Source organism: Echiichthys vipera, assembly GCF_963691815.1.
Source record: "Echiichthys vipera genome assembly, chromosome: 20".
NCBI lineage: Eukaryota > Metazoa > Chordata > Actinopteri > Perciformes > Trachinidae > Echiichthys > Echiichthys vipera.
The window spans coordinates 5,553,708-5,570,196 of NC_139845.1; the positions used below are offsets into that span (position 1 = coordinate 5,553,708).

Here is a 16,489-nt window from a genome sequence, read left to right on the forward strand (position 1 = left end):
TGTCCCTACCAAACGAATGCACACAAAAAAAGGTGAATTTACGCTCCCACAGAAGCCCCTTTTGCATGACCCACTTACCTCTCTGCTCTCAGCAGGAAGAGGAAGAAACCTGAAAAGCATCTGAAACCTATGCGCGAGGCTGCTTCTTTCTCCCTCGCAATCATGAATCACAATTTTGCACATGAATGCAACGCTCATTTGCGTGGGTGTGTGTTCATGTCTGCGCACCGCGACTGTAAAACCTGTGAGAAACACATCTGTAATGGGATCTGGTCCACCCATAGTGGACCTCCTTGATGGGTTATCTGATAATATACTCCCGAGTGGACATCTAAGATCAGTGATAACCCTCCATTTACCGCCGGCAACTCTCCTTAAGGGCACGTCGATGCATCAAAGGACAGAGTTTGGAGAAAATGCCTGATCTGAAGATAACCCCGTGGCTTCCTCCTTCCTGTGGCAGTCTTTTAACATGATTGATCCTTTAATTACAGTAATCCAGCATTGACTGGAAGTTTACAGAGACGGTGACACCGCTGACCCGGGTAAATAGGAAAAGAAGGAATCGCTGGAATCCAATTTTTTAGAAACAGTTGCAGCGCAAAGGTAAAGATTGTGTTTTGTCCTTGTTTTTCAGTGGATGGCAGAGTGAAAAAAGGAAAAGGAGCTTTGATCAACATTAACCAACAGAAGAGGACATGGGATAAGTCTAAAATTGGTTTCCGTTAGCCTTGGTAGCCTTGCGCGGAAGGGGTCAGTGGTGTCCAGACAATTCTTACTTCTATATAAATGCACCCACTTCTTTGTTATCAGCCGATTAAATGGGTGCCTTCGGTTGTTATCAGTACCACAGATATGAGGTCGTATGGTCCTACTCTACCTCCTAGTTGGCTCAGAAGGCTGCTATCATCTACCGTCGGTAAGCTGGATCAGCCATCGGATAATATCGGACGCTGAGAGCTAGGCCGCGGCGCTGGAAGATGACGTTGCATGAAGAGCGACAATGGTAGACAGTGACAGAGAATAGTGCGTGTGACAAGGAAGGTTTGAACTTTTACAACACTTAAACTTTAGCATTTTGACCGAAGCTTAACCAAACAGGCTTGTTCCCTAAACCTAACCAATTCGCGTTAGTTTTGTTTTAGTTCACAATTCAGAACATTAAAAAGCGACGCCAAGGGGTTCTAACCGTTACCATGTGAATCGATGATAACGACCTTCTGAACATACTGGTAGATACTTAAGCTGACCCCTTCTAAGCCGTATCTATGAGGCTGATGACCACTGATAACAACCGTTTAAAGCAGGGATGCTTTCAGGAAAACCTGGATTAAAATGAGCAACGTCACTTTAATGGAGGAACAATATTTCTTTGTGACTCCAACACAGGTTCATTCAAACAGACTTTGATGATATTTATTCATAAACCATCCAAATACTATCAACTATGGTTCATAAACCAACATAACAACGCTAACATTTCAATATTACTAATTGTCCATGAAAAAAGTCCAAATACTGCTGGCATCCCGCAGGCTTGGTAACTCTTTTTCTTTCAAACTCTTTCTTTTAAGATTGAACCACAAGATTACAGCTGTGAATTCATCCTTGCATTGCTGTTCTTAATAATCTACATTTGCACTTTGCTCTGATTATATCAAAATGCAGGATTTCTCTTGATGATCATCCGTCTGATACAGGAAATTAAAGGACTCTCCATTAATTTAAGCTTAGATAGGGTTGAAGGCTAAAACGCTTCCAACACTGATTTTGAAGCTGAAAAACATCAATCCAGGTGACGAAATCCAAAGAGACTGTTTAATACAATATAGGCGATAGGATACAGTTTATATGTCAATATCTTCTGACCAGTGAGGGTGATGATGATATGCACAGGTCTATAAAAAGTTTTTTCATTATCGTTATTTCACAATCTGTCAAACACAAAACAAGACTTTGCTCGGTGCTTCAACTCCTGAAAGCCAGTAGGTTGTTGCTATGCAACGATTAACTATGTTTGAGGTGTGCTACTATTCTCGAGTCTCCTTTTACCTCTCAGTAACCTGTGCTAGAAAGAATTTGCACTTTCTGGGCTCTGTCAGCTTTGCCCCCTTCTCTTTCAGTAAATACAGGTCTCTGGTGAATATGCAGGCGTCTGTGGAGCCAGAGATGTAGTAATAAAAAAACAGTAGCTCTTCCTCTCCGCTCAGATCGCAGCAGACAGCACTCTGATTTACACAGCGCAATGACAAGGACGACAGCTGCAGCGCACCGAGATGGAATATATATCCCCGCTCCATCCCCTTCCCTCCTTCCTTCACCCCTTTCTTCACTTTAAGCCTGATTCACATCAACTCTCTCCTCATGTGCCCGCCCTCCTGCCATCAGCATTTCTCTTGCCCCACATCAGGGCTCCTCTGCTAGACGCGGGGTTTATTGATGGGAGTGTGGACAAGAAAGGAAACCAGCTACCTTTCCAATGGTGGCAGTGGCCTCTGTGGTTAGGTCAGAGCGTGTGTGAACTCTCACCAGCAGCACTGTCTGTGAGATGCAAGAAAATTAACTTCCAACGCTGTCTAACCTGCCACACGTGCCCTTTTTTTCACACTGGGACACCGGGTCTATGAGCTGTGGCCAACACGTAGCCTGGAGAGAGAAGGGCATCTCAGACGGGAGAAAAATGACCACGCCTTGAGTTGTTTTACGGCGCTGACAGTTGACGAGGAAAAAAAAAAGAGGAAGCGAGGCAGGGCAAAGAGGAGGGGGCTGAACGGGTGGATGCCTCCCAGTTCATGACAGCGGCGAGGCGAACAAACACACACACGTGTTCGCCTCTTTTTTTCCCGGACCGTGTTATTAACACACCGGTGGAAGACACTTAACTCATGCCTATTCAATTATGCTAATGTATACATATACAAATGACCCTGCTTAGTTATTAGCCGTCTCAATTAGGGGACATGTTTATGAGGGCTCAGAAGAGAGAGAGAGAGCGAGAGAGAGAGAGAGAGAGAGAGAGAGAGAGAGAGAGGAGGAGGAGGAGTGACGGGTGGTTTGCTGTCCACTGGTGATAAAAGAAGCCTTGGGGCAAGACTTGTGCAGCTTTTATTGTTTCTGTTGTGGTCTCCTCCTCTGTACTTGGAGGACATGCAACGAGGCACAAAATCAATGTCATGCTGAGCCTGTGTTTGCATATTTGTGTGGACGTGTGTGTGTGTGCGTGTGTGTGTGTGCGTGTGTGCGTGTGTGTGCGTGCGTGTGTGTGTAAATTCATGAAGAGAAGTGGCTCTTATCTCTCCAGCTTCTCTTCATGTATCAATGCAGCGACGAGGCTCTTCTAAACAGCTACATCCAACAATTTCTGCGAACGCCACCAGCACAGATCAGAGAGCAAGACTGCGGTGCGCTTTCGTCGAACAGAAATAACACCTTTTCACGCCTGACTTGTTCACCCTCTTACTGTTCAGACTGTTATCACGCGTAAGATGGAAGATTCATGTAATTAATTTCAACCCGCTGAAGGAGGCAAAATGTTATTATCCACGAGTGTAATTATACAATAAACCTAAATCACGGGGGCTGGGATTTCAAAATTCCCTGCACCTATGTGCGTAATAAAACCATGCATTTAAATCAATAAGAAGTCATCGACGAAGCCATAACTGATGCATGCATACCATTTACCGCAGCCAAAGCAGATTAATCATCGGGATTTGTAGTGTGAAATGAAGCATGTTGCCATGAGTGTGAGTGTTCGTCTTGGGTGTGAGGCACTAATGCTGAGCAGGGCAGAGTAAGGATTTGTGGTCCGGATTGTCGTCGATGCAACAATCGACTAATACGCCAATTTGCAGTGTCATCAAATGACTCAAGTGTGGGTTGTTTTTACGAGATGGAGTTTCTATTAGGTAGTGGTTCCAATTTTTAAAAAGTACAGCAGTATAACAATACACTTTTGTCTACTTTTGGGACCTTATTATTATCACTCCCCGACCCCCCCCTGCTGTGCTTCATTATGGGGAGTAGGGCTCTAGACCCGTTAACTAGTTTAAAAGTAGGAAAACACTGAAAGTAGTGAAAATTGAGCACAATTGAATGTATAAGGTTCAACATTCAACATTTAGAAGGGAATCTAGTTGTTGCCGCTCCGCTGCGCTGTTGTAACGCCATTTTCCAAGTCCCGCCTCTTCCGCCTCTACGTAGACATAATGGCGGCGAGTGTTCATGGATCCACACTCAGCGGTTTTGGCCGTTTTTAAGTGCGCAACCGGATAAATGCAGTACATTTGCATTTTATCGACCAATTGCGCGATTTGGGACATAGCATCAATGTGCTGTTAGCCGAACCAGTGGAACGTGATGGAGGAGGTTGCGGCATGTGGGGGTGGGAAAGAGTCAGGATCGTCTTATAGTCTTAAGTCTTAACCGTCTATATTGTAGACATGGAAATGAACATTCACAGGTGTCGGTTCCTCACCACAAATATAAGGAACAATGGTAAAACCTTCAAGTTGACTTGGGTATTTCAACATTGAGATACAGTATGTCATAGAACTTTGTATTCGGGGAGAATTTTACTATTTTGTCTGCCTCCTTTAAAACAGTTTCATAGTTTGTGTGTTTCTATGATCTGCTTTTTTAGTTCAGTTATGTAGATAATAAATACCGTTCTCTGTCTCGAACACTGACAACAACAACAATGAAAGTAAGTCCAGGACTTTTTGTTGCCCTCACAAAGTCTGATATCTTGTACATTTGCCCCCTGGGCGCCTCCCTAGGGAGGTGTTCCAGGCACTTCCAGCTGGGAGGAGGCCTCGGGGAAGACCCAGGACCAGGTGGAGAGATTATATCTCCACACTGGCCTGGGAACGCCTCGGGATCCCCCAGTTAGAGCTGGTTAATGTGGCCCGGGAAAGGGAAGTTTGGGGTCCCCTGCTAAAGCTGCTGCCCCCGCGACCCGACCCCGGATAAGCGGATGAAGATGAGATGAGATGAGATGAGATGAGCAAACGATTCTAAAAAAGCTGCTAAGATAGTTGTGTTTGTTCCCTTACATGCCTTTGGGTCTACAGAGGAGGCCTGTTCAAAGGGCACAAAGCTAAAGAGCCGTATATGGGTGCATTATGAGTATCCCTGACCGCAAGCAAACAAAGATGAAACGCTCCAGTGAACTAAATGCGATGTAACACGCACATCCTCTTTGTAAGCTTTACCACTTTGGCAACTGTTGTAATTATTTAGCCAGGCTACCTGGTTAAGTACTAAGCACTGTTGCCCGTGGACTCAACTGACAGGTTCGTACACACAAAGTGATTAAAGCTGATGAATATTCAAACACCGCCATGCCTGCTCCTCAGCTACAATGCCTCCTGCAACCACAGTGTAAAAACCTGCCAGTCCCAACAGTATATCATCTGATCACTTCAAAAATAATCTTTACAAACAAGGCAGTAGTCTCCATCGTGTAGCTGCTTTGACACTGTCTTTATATATATTTGCTGAAACTGCCATGATTTCTGAAGTCTCCATTTCTGTCTGATCCCTCTACGGACTGCTGGTGCTCTCCACGAGAGGTGGTGCTGAAATGTCACCCTCCACCGCTTGTGTCCACCTCTCTGCCTCTGTACAGGAGCGCTGTCCGTGGTTCTGCATGGCCTGAGCGCAGAGGCTCCACGCACAGAGAGGGAGAGAGAGAGAGAGAGAGAGAGAGAGAGAGAGAGAGAGAGAGAGAGAGAGAGAGAGAGAGGAAAGAAAAATTCCTGGCTGGGTTTCTGGGTGGAGCAGATTGGACCTAAACTAAGCTGGGTCTGTCTGTAAGAGGCAAACAAGCCAGAGTCTCAGCAGGCAGGAAGCTCCACGCCCTGTTTGCTCTGGAGCTGTCACATGTGCCAGCGTCATCTACAAAGGGATGAGGGAGCTGGAAGCCTGAATACACCCCTCAGATGGATATGAAACATGAGTGCGGTTGGGGCTGGATGGAGTAACGGCTGAATCAAGGAGAAGGATCTCAGCAACACGAACACAAACTCAAATGTGTGAATGTCTAAAGCATCCTCTGCCCTTTCTACCCAAACTTCATGCATGTGCTTTAACATTCAGTCCAACACACTGTGAAGTGAATGTGCATTCGGTGAGGTGTTGTGTGAAGAAAACGGCCGATCCCAGCTCACGAGAAGCCAACCGTCCTGTCTTTCCCCCCTGGAGTAGAAAAGCCGGCCAATCAGAGTGGACGAGGGAATGAGTCACGGAGAGAGCGCACTGCATCCAGTGGACCGGAAGGAGCTGCCTGCCGCCCGGTACTGTCCACGGATGGAGTGATCTACTCAGAGGTCTTGCACCCACATACAAGGAAAGCATGACAATTGTAATATATCTATATATATATATTTTACTAAACTTAATTTATGTTTGTCTCCCTCTTTTATAAGATTTACGAGACAAGTCATTACTCTGAAATGTTGCCACCCCTTAATAACTAATCAAACACCCACCGTAACACTGCAAGGTTGTGTGAAGGTCACCGTGCTGCCTCGATCTGAACTCAGGCTGAGCCGTGTGTAAGCTCCGTAATGACACAGGACAGTACAGCGCGCGTCACTCAGGGCTTCACAGCCGTTAGATAAACAAAAACACTGTGTGAATGGGCCGCGTGAATGAGTGCTACAGACGCTCATTAACTATTGATGCGATGGGAGATCTCACAGCTGGATACACATCACACACACACACACACACACACACACCACGGACACACGCGAGGCAGTGTACACAACAGTTGAATAAAACGACAATGCCAGCGGGCCCAGTATTTTACAAGAAAAGGATTGAACTGTCCTCAAGGAGAATGAATTAAATATGCTTCCGTAAATGACTCCAGATTTTACACATCAATCTAGCGGTAACAATGGCAACAATATGACAGGCTGGCAGATTTTCCAGGTCCACTATGGGACGAACAAATCCATTTTCCACGGAGCACAAAAAAAGTGCAGCGCGTGCGAGTAGGGTTTAATAGACCCTGTCGGAGAAGAAAGGCTATGGAAAGGGTGGCGGGGGGAAATGAAGTCAAAATGGAACTGAAATCCGACTGAATTAGTTGAGCGTTTGAAAAGACTGGAGCCGCCGTGTGTTGGGCTTTCATGGCGTGTTCCAGCTCAAGACAATGGAATCAAATAGACAGGGGGCTATTTGAAGCCCGGCAATCTACCAACCTTCACCTCTTTCATGTTTCTAAATGAGAGGAGAAGAAGAAGAAAGTGAAAATGTTATTAGGAACAGAGGAGCTTTTGTTCAGCCCCTGGCCCCTCTAGGTCTAGTCTTTGTTTAATACTGTACGTCAGCATGCGTGAATAGAGGGAGGGACTGGGAAAAAGAGAGATCGACTGGTTCATTTCAGCAGAGTTTGGGGATAATGAGAGAACGGGAGATAAGAAATGACAAAGAGGAAATGACAAACAGCAGTGAAGGCAGCGCAGTGATTCGATTACAGCAGAACTTCTCAATAAATGACAAAGGAAGCAAGCCCCCGGGTTAGGAAGCATCATAGTAGAGATACAATTGCTTATTGTCACTAACACCACGGATCCTGACGGCCGCAGAGCCACATCCATCCAGGAACTGCTCATAAATGTAGATGCACGCCGATTGCATTGCTCATAAACCAATTTTGTGAGGAAGCAACTACGAAACATGAGTCGTAAAACTCTGATGTGTGGTGAGAGTATTTAACGCCGCTCTGTTTGAGGGCGAAGAAACAAGAAAGTGAAACACAGAAAGTCTTTCAAGAGTCTCCAAATTTGATCTGATCTTGGAAAAATCCTGTTTTTCCTTTTCAGTAATCCCTGTCATGTAAATCTCACATGCTCTGACATCTGTCGTCCTGGATGAGCTGCAGCCAAAAAGACACTACACCTCCTCCCACCCCCCCTCTTCTTCCTCCTCCTCCTTCTCCACACGACCTGACTCTTCCAGTCACAATCACGGTACGCCGTCCGTCCGGCAAGCCATGTTTGCTCACACACACACACACACACACACACACTCACACACACACATGTGCTCACGTCTCCGGTTCAACCGTGTACTCATTGCAAAGCATTAACACAGACAAGAGCTCTGTATAAACCGTGTTACCTTCACCTCCACACTGCTTTCCTTTTTGTTTGTTTGCTTGTTTGTTTGTTTGTCTCTTACCTGGTAGCACGCTGTCTTTCCTGGGTCCTCTTTACAATCCCAGGAAGGGGTTCAGACAAGTTCTGCTTTCGCTGAGGGAGCTCGCTGTTGCACTTTGAGAAGAAAGAAAAAGAAAAAACAAAAGGCTCAAAAAGCAATCTCCCCTTCTTCTCTTTTTTTTCACGGCGGCTCAAGAAGCACTCACGATCACACACTCGAACACCCAGTCAACAGCTCCGGCAAGCGAACTGCTCACTATTCCTTCCCTCTCTCTCTCTCTCTCTTTCTCTCTCTCTCTCTGTGTCCGTGACACTCGCCTCCTCTCTTCCCGCCCACCTACTCCAGCCCCCTCCCCCGGCTTCTCTCTTTCACCATCTCTCCCTCGCTTGCTCTTCTTCTGTCAGACAAAATGCACACATCCCCTCCATCTCTCAGCTCAATATTTTCTGTCATTTTCCCCGCCCACTCGCACCTTCTGCTCCGTGAAAACTAAAATCTATTGAAGGTACAATTACATTGCATTTCCGCACAGCATCAACAAACTTATGACTGGTTTTGCGGAGCATTTCAGACGATATTTTCTCTTTGAATAAGACAAAGCACACTCTGGCACAGTGATTGATGAATAACGGTAATGAGACATTCGTACTGTATATGATCACAGTCCCGACTGCCTTTTTTAAAGCCAAAACCGGCACTCATTCACACTTATTCTCCCGTATTCTCTCCTCCACAGCTTCCCGTCTCTCCTCAGGTCCCACTGGTGTATTTGATGCCGCTCACGTCCCATTCTTCAGACGAGCTAGTCAAGGGCATTCCCAGAGTAAGTGTATGCAAATGGTCTGCCTCGAGGAGCTGCCTGGCGTCCCCTCACGACTCTCAGCCCGACAAGATATGGCACCCTAAGCTCCCAGGGAGGGGGCAGCAGATGCAAAGACAAAGGTGGACAGGCAGCAGAAAAGAAAAAAAAAAGTCCAAAGAGTCCAGTCTCATTTGACCACTAGAATGGAGCCGATGAGGCCAACAGCTCTTCACTTGATGGATGTTTAATGTGCTTCATTGGCAGGACATGCAGAAATACATTGGTCTACTGCCAATGGCAAGATGTTTGTCCAATTAGATTCTTTGTGGGCAGGATGCTTATCAAATTTGTCCATTAAGGCTAATCACAAACATGCTCACAAACACAGGGATTCGGATATTATAACAAACAGTTGTTGTACAGGAAGAACACTGTAGAGCTTTTGCACAGGCCTGAATTCAGATCTCCTTTGTACCTGTTCCTTTGTACAAGTATTTTAGCCAGACACTGACGATAAGTGAGGAGGCAGAGCTGCAAGGTTTTACTCAAGAACTCTGCCACAATACTTGGCTGGTGGTGGAATGAAATCCGACAATACACCTCGGCCGTTTTGTGCTTTAACTGTTAAATAAGAGTAAGAGCTCTGCAGCACCCTGCTGGTATGTCTTCGTCTTCTCTGCCCCTCCAGCCACACACTCGTTTCATCGAAGGGTCATCTTGCATTGAATCAATCTTCTCCTCAGGAAAACCTTGAATTTAACCTTCAAAGTGTTTGCTTGTTTTGTCTGTGGATTAATTATGAGGTGCCTGAACGGCAGCAGTTTTCTCCCCTGCAATACATCTCACTTTAACACTCATTTGTGAGCTGCTAGAGATCAGGAAGTCTGCACCAAACTGTAACTGTGCAAGATGTGCAATCCGACAGATGTTAGATGTGTATGTACTGTACGTGCACGTGTCAACGGAGAGACCTGGCGTGTAAATAAAGTGCACGAGCTGATTAAGTGCAGTGAGACACATGGCACTGTTGACAACACGCACACACACATATAAGAGCTAACAGACATTTAGCCAGGACAGAGGGAACGCAAACAAACAGGGAGTCTGTGTTAATGATTACCAACTAACACCCAGCTTGGACACACTGCACAGCTTGCTCCTCTGGTTCACAGGCTCGGTGTGTGTGTGTGTGTGTGTGTATGTGTGTGTGTCTCGTTTTGTATTGTGTGGCCGCAGGGGGATCGATCGCAGGGTAAGGTGATGTGGCCGTTACAGATTTGTGGCTCAGCCGCCTTATAGTTCAACCCTAATGAGCAGGGAAAGAAGTGTGACCATGCTGAGCGGTGGACGCCACCCTGCTATGGAGAATATCAGTGTTCTACCCCAACAAAGGTGGCTAAACACACATCCCAGCACGGCAGAGGCCATCCACTATCACAGCTAGCAGCTGAAAATTGCACACCTCCAACACCTCCAAGCTTATCTCCCTTGCAAACGTGAACTGTCGGGAAGACAGATATTAGTTTTAGCCAAGCAATTTCTTTGAGAAAGAGAGTAAACACTCAGGGAAGTCTATATTCTGTATTAGTTGTTTTTGGAGATTAATGGCTCTCTACAGAAGAAGAGTGAAGCAGCTATAAATCGCTGATGACTGAACTGGGTCCCTGGGTGCTCCGTGGAAAACAGAGCTCTGAAGGTGCCGCACTTATCTGAGTATGTTCAAAGAACTAAGATCAACACTGTGCAAAACATACAATTATATGCTTTTGTACTATAGGTAGGATATTGTTCCGATTTTAGCATGAAACTAGGCCCCTAGGTTTCTGCACAAATTGACTATATGTGTGTATATATAGAAGAAGAAGAATTCCTTTATTTGTCCCGGGGAAATTCAATTTTCACTCAATTATTATTTTCATTTTTACACAAAGGCCCGAAATACACACACATGCACAGACAGGACCTATATACATGCAATTAATGGAGAGATATCAGAGCGAGGGGGCTGCCAGTGACCAGCACCCCGAGTTGGGGGTTCGGTGCCTTGCTCAACAGCACCTCGACAGGGCCCAGGAGATGAACCGGCACCTCTCCAGCCACCAGTCCACGCTCCACTCACGGTCCACACAGGGACTCAAACCAGCGACCCTCCAGTTCCCAGCCAAGTCACCTATGGACTGAGCTACTGCCGCCCCATGTTTGTGTATATGTGTGTGTGTTTCTATATATTAACTGTATTATTATAATTATTTAAGTATTTTTTATATTATTATTAGCATTATGTCGCTTCTTAATTTTATCATTATTATTATTATTATTATTATTATTATTATTATTATAATAAATATTAAGGTTACTATTATTTATTCATTTATTTATTTTGAGGGTGTTTATTTCTTTGTTTGTTGTTTATTTTCATAATACAAAAAAAGAAAAGAGATATTAGAAAATGGCTGCTTTGATTGATTGACACGTGAGTTCTGTAGGAAAGGCAGAGGAGCAACATAGACACATTAGCACCAAGAGCATAATATCCATAATATCAGGGACCATATTAGCCAGTGATTGATACAGAAGTGACGAACATAACGACCAAAAAGCAGTTTTAAAATTAATTTTAAAGAGGAGGGGTTCTTAAAGAGACGTTTCAGACAGAGGGTAAATACAGGAATATTCAGACAGATAAAAAATAATGTGTTTTTTTACATTAAAGCATGAAAACGTGTTCTCGTAGCAACACAAAATCAAAGCACACATCTCAAACCCTGAGCCTGTGGATGGTGAACCTGCAGTAGATGGAAAGAGAAATGGAGGAAGAAGGAGGAAGAAGGATCAACGGGGTGAAAGATGCATGAAAAAAGGGTGAAATGGCATTCAGAAGAAAAAGGGCGGTGAAATAAAAGGGGGAGGTGGGTGAACAAAAGGGACAATTTCCCAAATGTCAAAAGCACTTGAATGGTCATCTTTGAGAAAAATAACCGGCCTTATTCAACCGCTAAGAGAGAGGATGTGAAGCTTTAGAGCAGGAAGGAGCTTTTGTAACCCTCTGAACTCCCCACCCTCGCTTTCTTGACTTTGCATTTTACACGTACATTTTCAAAGATTATTAAACATGCTGTAGGGACTGGCGTGGCTCCAAACCCACGTCCTTTAGGTCGATCAATACCAGGGGAAGTAATTAACCCTTGGGTGTATCTTTATATTAGTGGTTTACTGTATCTGTGTGCAAAGGGACATTGTAAATAAGGGCGCACTCACACTGTCCTTCCGCACCGCGACCCAGGCCCAGGCCCGTTTGTACTCACACTACCTGGGCCTCGGCGAATGCTTCTTGCTGTCTATACGTCATCACGTCGTAACACGTCACACGCATTGATGACGTCATCGCGATGCGTTGCTTTGTTTACAAATCTTTCCGTAGACCTCAGAGTTTTTGTGCGTCTTGTCGACTGTTTTTGAATATTTTCATCGACCAAATCTGCAGTAAACACTCCACCTCCGCATCACACCAACGTGAACCTTTCGCCGCCGTTGTTGTTGTTGTTTAATGTCCGCGCATGGTCCCTCCTTCTTTTTTGTATGTCCCAACATGCGCACATAAATGACATCAGAACCGTCGTAGGCCTCGTGCTCGTACACGTGCGCATGCTCGTGCTCGTACATGTGCAAACGTGCTTTACAAAAGCCCACCTCTCTCAGACGGGCTGTGGACGGCCCGCTGGCCGCAGTTATGCGCGAAGCGGGTGCACTCACACTGGTCAAACGCACTAGGCTTTACTCGAAAAAAACGTTTTTTTTGCGGAAGGACAGTGTGAGTGCGCCCTAAGAAAATGGTGCACCCGCATTATGCAGAGAAAACAAGGTGACCACTGGACTTTCAGTGTCCACAGAAATGAATTCGGTCTTTAAAAAGACATTATCTGTCCTTGGTTTGCACTTGCTCTTCTCCATATACTTTTACTGGACCCTCCCAAATGTCACAGTGTAAATGAACATGGCTTTTAAATAGTATTACAGGAGTTGGTGTGATTGGTCATGAGTGTTGGACGGTAAATACAATTCATTTAGCAGACGGACAACGGGTCAATACTGGACGTAGGGCTGGGCAATGTGACGCTATATTGTATGTTATTAAGATTATATTAAGATGTGCTGTTTTTCTAGATCCTTTCTATGGAAATGTCAAAAAAACAGCAGCCGAACTGTGTTATTATGGCAATATTTAGGTGATTTGAGCGAAGCTTTACCTTCTGATTCTTGCACTTTATGTTCATTTTTCACTAGAGGTCTTAATAAAATGAGAAAAATACTCACTACAGCGCATTTGTTTTTGTCAATTGTTCAATCAAGCTTTTGAAAATAGTGATAGATGATACAAAAGTGGTAATGATTTCTAAGACAGAGACATGCACGTCCAGTTTTCTACCGTTTAATCTCTCTCTCTCTCTCTCTCTCTCTCTCTCTCTCTCTCTCTCTCTCTCTCTCTCTCTCTCTCTCTCTCTCTCTCTCTCTCTCTCTCTCTCTCTCTCTCTCTCTCTCTCTCTCTCTCTCTCTCTCTCTCTCTCTCTCTCTCTCTCTCTCTCTCTCTCTCTCTCTCTCTCTCTCTCTCTCTCTCTCTCTCTCTCTCTCTCTCTCTCTCTCTCTCTCTCTCTCTCCCTCCCTCTCCCTCTCCCTCTCCTATAGGCAGGAAGCGTGCTACGAATCACTTGCAGCTTTATCGGAGGATAAGTGGCTGTTCAAATATGGAGCTATTCAGTGAACTCTCCTTTTCAATACATGCAGGTGCTCCTTTCACCATCACCCAGCTTCTCACACTCACATGCACGCTGCAGATACACACACACACACACACACACACACACACACACACACACACACACACACACACACACACACACACACACACACACACACACACACACACACACACACACACACACACACACACACACACACACACACACACACACACACACACACACACACACACACACACACACATAAAGAACACACACACACGCATAAAGAACACAGTTAAACACCTGCTCGGGTCCCTAACGCTTGCCAATGCCACTGATGTCAGGTGTTGGGCTGGCACCTGAGGTCACAGGAGGCGCAGTGGAAGACAGAGGAGCTGCTTGTTTTTCCCCACAAAGTTATTTTATTTTTGTTAGCAATTCTCAACCGCTAACAACTCCAGTGGGTCGAGATTTTGAAGAGTCAGTTAAGTGACCATGGTATGCATTTGATGTACTGCAGCATTTTGCATTTTGTTTTTGGAAAAATCAATCTCAACTCAAAACAAACAAGCCCATTTTTTTGTTTTTTTGAAAAACAAGAATATTTCTTCCTAAATTCTCAGATGTTGGAGCATCTTTGAACGCACACCAAGAAGATTTTTCGGAATAACATTAAACCTTTCGATGATAACATAATGCTGACGAACCACAACAGGGCATACAGGTCACAGGTTGTACCCTTTGTTTTCGTCTCCATAAACTCCAGAAGTGAATATCTGTCTCTTCAGCTGCTAAATGCTCCACTATGTTAACCATCTAATCCCCTACTTTGTCTGTCTGCTGTGTGACGCTGGAGCTTTTTTGGCAGCTGGAAATAACAGCAGTGGTGTGAGTGAATAAAAACAGTGAAGCTGTCGGCTGTAAAACCAAAATGATTTGTTGAAAGAGGCTAGAAAGCTCCGTAGAGCTGAGGGGAACCATCAAATCAGGCTATAATTCTCTAGTGAGCATCACTGTGAGTGAAATCTTCCAATTTGATTTTGATTGCATGAAAAGGCTGATTATAGTGCAGATTTATAGGGTCCCCAATTTGATATCCACACTGTAGTGAAATTAATTTGCCCCAGTCCAGACCTTTGACTCATTACTACTGTGCATTGGGACAAACCATTTGTCAATCAGGACTATAGGACATCGTAGTTTGTCTTTATTTTACTCCAGTGGTGCACTGGACATCTGGCATACTCTGAGCTGCTGTATCGGTGGGTCGGTGGACATGCAGAAGTTGTTTACCTGCCGTCACACCTTGTCTTTGTCTTAACTTGCGTGGGCCCAATCACATCCAAGTTATATAAACGTGTGCTAACGTCATAAGATGCCGTAGCCAACTCCGTTGTGTTGTGGAAATTGGATTCTTCAATAAAGATCAACAAACAGGATCAGCTTTTTCTCCGTGGTTTATTTTGCCAAAGCATTTTCCTCTGCAGACAAAAATACGTTCACCCCTTCTTCCTCACAAAGTTAGAGTCTAGCAGGAATGACACAGATCTAAGTTGGGACAGGACGCGCTAAGCCTTGGTTGGGTCACGTCTTTAGACCAAACAAAACATGCCTCAGATTTTACAATTCTGAACATTCTGAACTTTTCTCATCACAAGGTCTCTAACACAGGGTACAGATGCACACATATGTCATTATAGCATCATGAGTTAGTTAATTGCGTTATCCATTAAGAAGGTGAGACAGAGGAAACAGTGAACTGTGTCTGACCTGACAAAACTATGATTATGAATTACAAATATCCAAAATTCCCACAACAGTTGCTACTTTTACAGCTGTATAGTGGATACATTGTTTTTTAGTGTCTTAGATCTCGATCGATTGGGTCCGAAAAACATTCGGAAAGTAGAACAGCCGCAGAACAGCCCTTTATTATCCCCATTCAAGTCAGAGTAGGGCTGCACCTGAAGTTTGCCTTGGAAAAATCGTCAACAATGCAGGAAATGTCAGACTGTACCTGGAAATGGAGTGTAACTAGTTGAAATATGTTTCTTACAGGCAAGAAAGGAATACTGGAAGGTGAAAAATTTATCTAATAAGAACGGTCAAAAGATATGTAAAATACAAGCAATTTACTGTCTGGGACACACTAGCAAGCACCACTCCAGCTGTTTTCAGGGGAAAGTCCTGTCAGCCTGTTCATCAGCCTCTATCTCCTGTGCCTCTCTTCTAACTCTAGCCAGCAGGCGCTGCTGCTCACAGAGGTCACATCTTATTCATCCCTGCAGTCATAATTACGACATTGTTACGGAGAGATGAGTGGCCTTTTTGACCCGAGAGTCCCCTTGACTCACACACATAAAGGGGAGAGCAACGTGAGAGGAATTCATTGGGACTGATGACTGGCACCCTTTGCACTTTAAAGAGACACTGAGACACACACAGTACAGTACGCGTATGAGTACATATCTTACATGAACAAAGCCACCAAGGAGCATCTTTGCTCTGGAAGGAACAGTGTGGGGTTTTTTGAGGGCCTGTGTCTGGGACGGGATCAAGAAGTCAGCGCCCCGGGCCGAGTCTGTGTAGGGGACTCAGAAGGGGGATTAGTGGGGATTTGGAGAGCAGTAATTACCCTTGCCTGTGGAGGGTCTGGTAATTGAATTACCTTAGCAACCCCAGTACTGCCCTGCCACACAGAGCCTCCAAGGTCAGCCAGAGTGAAATTTCAGAATATGCACAATTTGTTTTGGGAAAGCAGCGACTTTTGTGTGGT

General features: G+C 44.9%; 1 protein-coding gene across 1 annotated transcript in view; it reads right to left on the reverse strand.

Annotated features, from left to right (window-relative positions):
• syt1a (synaptotagmin Ia) overlaps positions 1 to 8,303 on the reverse strand; it is a gene marked incomplete at its 3' end in the record, with an annotated part of 98,815 nt that extends 90,512 nt beyond the window's left edge. The window contains exon 1 of the mRNA XM_083935561.1: positions 8,194 to 8,303. The remainder of the gene's footprint in view (positions 1 to 8,193) is intronic.
• Positions 8,304 to 16,489: the final 8,186 nt, after the last annotated feature.